This window comes from Alligator sinensis, unplaced genomic scaffold (genome assembly GCF_000455745.1).
Source record: "Alligator sinensis unplaced genomic scaffold, ASM45574v1 scaffold17_1, whole genome shotgun sequence".
NCBI classification, from domain to species: Eukaryota; Metazoa; Chordata; order Crocodylia; family Alligatoridae; genus Alligator; species Alligator sinensis.
The window spans coordinates 287,023-292,423 of record NW_005842491.1 but is presented as its reverse complement, the minus strand read 5'-3'; the positions used below and the strand labels follow the sequence as shown (position 1 = coordinate 292,423).

General features: G+C 45.1%; 1 protein-coding gene across 3 annotated transcripts in view; it reads right to left on the bottom strand.

Moving 5' to 3' along the window:
- STX8 (syntaxin 8) overlaps positions 1-5,401 on the bottom strand; it is a 181,761-nt gene that overhangs the window by 64,813 nt on the left and 111,547 nt on the right. The gene's annotated exons all lie outside the window — the stretch shown is intronic.

Genomic DNA, 5,401 nt, shown 5'->3' with positions numbered 1-5,401 from the left:
CAATTTTGGGCACTGCACTTCAAGAGGGATGTGGCTAACCTGGAGAGGGTCCAGAGAAGGGCCACACGTATGGTTAAGGGCTTGCAGGCCAAGCCCTATGAGGAGAGACTAGGGCACCTGGACCTTTTCAGCCTCCGCAAGAGAAGGTTGAGAGGCGACCTTGTGGCTGCCTATAAGTTCATCATGGGGGCACAGAAGGGAATTGGTGAGGCTTTACTCACCAAGACGCCCCTGGGGGTTACAAGAAATAATGGCCATAAGCTAGCAGAGAGCAGATTTAGACTGGACATTAGGAAGAACTTCTTCACAGTTCGAGTGGCCAAGGTCTGGAATGGGCTCCCAAGGGAGGTGGTGCTCTCCCCTACCCTGGGGGTCTTCAAGAGGAGGTTAGATAGGCATCTAGCTGGGGTCATCTAAACCCAGCACTCTTTCTTGCCTATGCAGGGGGTTGGACTCGATGATCTATTGAGGTCCCTTCCAACCCTAACATCTATGAATCTATGATGCCGGGGACGGAGTGTGGGGGGGCAAGGCCAGCGCTGCTGGCTTTGCCTCTCCACACCAGCCCTGCTCCCTGGAGGTGGCAGAGACAGGGTGTTGGCCAAGGGTGAAAGAGGGGCAAGCTCCCTCCGCCCCTCCCCCCAAGCTCCTCGGAGGTGGCGGCAGCGTGAGGTGGTAGGTGCCGGCACTCCGGCCCCCCTCCACCCTCCCGGTCATTCCTGACAGGCAATTGTCTAGTTATTAAATATCTTCATTAGCAAATCTGTGGACAGCACCAAGTCAGGTGGATTTGCAGATACTCTGGAGAGTAGGGCTAGGTTTTAGAATGATCAGAATAGGCTGGAAAAATGGTTCGCAATCAATCAAAAGAAATTCAACAAGGACAAATGTAGTCCTGCACTTGGGACAGAATTAGTGCATGCACAAAAACAAACTGGGAAATGACTGCCTAGGTTGCAGTACTGGAGAGAAGAACCTGGGGGTTACAGTGGATCAGCAAATGTATATGAACCAACAGTGTGCTCTTGCTGCAAAAAAAGCCAACAGCATGATGGGTTGTATTAGTAGGAGTGTCACTTGCAAACCAGGGTAAGTAATTCTTCTGCTATGGTGAGGCCTCATCTGGAGTTCTGTGTCCAGTTTGGGGCCCCATACTTCAAGATGTGGACAGATTGGAGAGTCCAGTGGAGAATGACAAAAATGATTAAGGGCCTTAGAAGCAAGACTTATGAGGAAACATTGAAAGAACTAGGTTTATTTAGTTTGGAGATGAGACATTACACAAAACCAGGTTTAAGTGATCAGAAACTGATTTAAACCAGTAACAAAACAGATATTCAGTGCACATAAGTCTGAAAAGGGCTAAAAGCAGTTTGAGATAAACCTGGTTGAATGCAGTATCATACTTAACTGATTTGGGTCAAACTGGTTTATGCAATGTCTTCCCCAGACCCGTTCCTGGTTTAACTTAAACCAGAGTCCTCCTAGCATCCCAGATGGTTTGCAGCCCTGAGCTGGGCTCTCTGCTCCACAGCAGGGCTGGCCACTCCCCTCTGCTCCCTGGCTGGAGTTCTGGCAGAGACTGCAGGTACAGTGGTATCTGCTTTGCTTTCTCCTGCTCCCCACCCCCCTCTCCACTCCCTACTCAAGCAAGGGATTCCCCTCCTCCCCTCTTCCCCATGGATCATAGCCAGCATGTGGTATGCTAACTAATGGTGACAGATGTCTGTGTAAGGCAGACAGGACAAAAGCAGAGAGACAGGACAGTGTCCACTTACAGCTTTTTGGAGCTAATCAACAGAGGTGGTAATGTCCCTCCATTCTTTCCTTGGAAAAATCTGTTTAAGAAGAGCTTGAACTAATGAGAGAGTCTTTTGTTTTGTTTTGATGGGGTGCTAAATGCTGTGTAACTTCCTGTGTAACTCCCTGCTGTGTAACTAAATGCTATGCAACTCCCTCCTGGCTCCCTTGCTGGTCAGGTGCAGCGAGGGAGGGGAGGAGGGGGCCTGCCCTAATCAGAGCCTCTTGCCAGGAAATGGCCACACTCCACTTAGCTCAGCACTGTAGAAGGGAAGGGAGGGCTGCTCTAGCACCCCCTGGCTTCTAGCCTGAGCTACTGCAGACATGTGCCTACATTTCTTCAGTCCAGAGGGGATGTATGTGCAGTTGCAAACCAGTTCAGCCTAGCCAAGTTAGACTAACCTGGAAAGATGGAATCATTTCAGGCTCAGGCTTTCCCTAGCCAAGAAGAATGAGGGGGAGGATCTCATAATAGTCTTCAAATACCTGAAGGCCTATTGAAGAGAGGATGGTGATAGGCCTTTCTCTGTGTCTGTAAGGGACAGGACTAAGAGCAATAGACTCAAGCTTCAGTGGTGGAAATTTAGGTTGGAAATTAGGAGGAACTTTCTGACTATGAGGGTGGTCAAGCATTGGAACAATCTACCTAGAGAAGCTGTGGAATCTTCAAACTTTGAAGTTTTCAAGAACAGGTTTGGACACACACTTTGCTGGGATAGTTTAGTCAGGAATGATTGTGTCTGGAGCTGGACTGGATGACCTCATGAGGTCCCATCCACCCGTACTTTCCTATGATCCTAAAGGCACATAGGAAGACAGTGACACAGCAGGGAGTTGAAGCCAAGTCTCACAAGATCTAGATTATTGTAGTAACCACCACATCATCCCTTCCTCTGTACTGGGAGGCATGGAGTTTCAAATCATTACTATAGCAACTGTTATAGACAAGAAAAACTTAGAGACTTTATATTTAATTATATCCCATTTTTACATGAAGTGATGTAAACCACTTAAGAGGATGAAAATACTTTATAGCAGAGTTTGGCAACTTAGGGCCAGCAGGCTGGATCCAGTCTACCAAGCAATTTTATCCAGGACATGAAGCCAAGAATATCGGTAGCAATTCAATGGCAGTGGGATTCACTTGCACATGTGATGACAACACCTGGGTTAGAAGGTGTCAGCCTGTCATGGACCAAGCTGCAGTATTTTGGCCAATCGCTACTAAAAGGTTGCTTTACAGAACTGGGGACAATTCCTTCAATGAAAGAATAAGAGAAAGCTATGAACAGCCTAAAGATAAAATATGGCAACATATGAGAAAACGTGGGAGGAAATACTTAAAACTTAAAAGGAAGTTCCGTTGATGGTAAGTTTTCCTCCTGGTAGTTTACAGTAAGGGAAGGAAGGAAAATGTGTAGTAAGTGGAGGAAATTTGGAATGACCTTAATCAGGTTCTACCTGGCAAGCAGTGTGTCAAATCCATTATTTTATAGCTATGTTACAGAGAAAATTCAGATTTCTTGCCCAATACATTCATTTCAGCATGGTATTAATACATTTAATGCACCTATTTCAAAGACTGGCACTAGGTGGCAAGGGAAGTAAAGGGTCCAATTTCCCCATCTCTCCCCATCTGCAGAGAGAGCAGCATTATTAGTCATATTTGCACTTTGCACAGTATTTGTATAGTACACTTGTTTCAGTTTTAGATAGGTTTCTTCTTTCTGCTTCAATTATAACAAGCAAGAGACTTCTCTAAAAGGGATTTCTTAAAATGAAGGAGACTCAAGAGGGGAAAAGAGAGAGACCTGGTAAGAAAAACAAGCTAGGCCAAGAAAACTCATCACTTCCAAGTAAAAACAGGCAACTCAGAACCAATGCAGCTAGCAATGTGGCTTTTGGAAGGAATATTAATGTAATATTTCTGAGAATCATATTGCAGGAAAGGTTGATTAAATGTCACACAAGAACAAGTTCTCCACTGCACTAAAATAAAAAAAAAAAACACATTGATGGAGACTTGCTCATCTACACATAAAATGCATGATAAGGAACCAACTTGAGTAACCACTACCCATAGTTTATAAAGTAAATTAAGTTCATGGTTAAAATAATTATTACTGAGAACAGAGTAAAAAAAAAAGACCACAATCTTTGGGAATTATTAATTTTAGGGGGCCCCATATATAATAGATACTTCCCCATTTTAAAACAAGCAAAACTGAAAACTTCGGCAAAGTCTGGCCTTTGCTTTTAATGCAAATTCTCTGAAACTATGCTAAGATAAAACTTCACAGTAGTTGAAGGCATGGCTTCAACTTCTTTGGAAAAATTTATCATAAAAATAAATAAAATAAATGAGCACTAGAGAGGTATCTATATGGGTTCATCTTCAAATGGATTCATGAGGAAAGGCTATTAGATTACAATGCCACCTTGTGGAATAGGATAAAATGAAAGATGGAAAAAACCCCAACACTACTTTTGTAGCATATTTTCAAACAGAATATAATGTTGCCAATAGCAGAGCTGGCAATACATTTATTGCTTCTTATCTTATTGCATTTTTTAGAGGTTTATAGTAGAGAGTAACAATGGCAAAGAGATGTTTCTCTCCACAACACTGATCAGAATGAGGCACCGAACTATCCTGTCAGAAATTTAAAACTTGCTCCTTTTCACCTTCCAACCTTCATTATGAAGAAATCACTTTGCTCGTCTGCTGCCTCCCTAAGAAATATGCCCTTTCTCCTAAATCCAAGGCCAAGCCTGCTATAGGAGACCACTCAAAGAGCTTCACCCGAGTGAGAAATGAAACAGAATCTAACTCTGGCCATGGAGAGACATTCATTTCTAGCGGTAAGAATTTCAGAGAAGTTCTTACTTGGAGCTAGAATATACAGGCTCCAGCCACGGGGCTGGAACAAGCTACACACAGGCCAGGGAGCACTGGAAGGCTGCTCCTTGGGCCACCCCTGCCCTTAGGGGAGCCCTGTGCCTGGGAAGGAGGCAGGCTGTCAATCTGCAGTTGGCAGGTGTTGAAAGTGGCAGCAGTTGCCCCAGACACATGTCCCCACCCAAGGAGAATGCCCTCCCTGCCCCCACCATCCCTCCAAGAAACTGACTGGTGGGATAGGGGCCCATTCTTTTGTGATGGGAACCTCCCGGTTCCAATCACAGGAGAATAACTCCCCATGTCTTGCATTCCTCTAGACTGCCCTTGCCTCCCCCCCTCACTGCTCTGGGTTATTCTGCCACAGGTGCAAGGCTCCCCAGATCCTGCAACCACAGCGCAATACCTGCCCTCCCCACAATGGTCCTGGGTTGACAAGAAGCAGTGTGAAATGGAAGCAGGTATCCAGGTTGGAGCCACACTGGTCTAGAGGCAAAAGGAATCAGAACTCGTGGTAGAGGTGGTATCTTTTATTAAACCAACTAGATGTTTGCAAAAAACCCCCCCCAAAAACTTAGTTTGCAAGTTTTCGGGCATGTGCACCCGTCTTCAAGCATAGAAGAAAAGACTGTAAAGGTTCTCCTAGGTAGAAATGAAAGTTTGTATTCCACAGAACATGGAGTAGGTGGAAGTAGGTGCATTCTC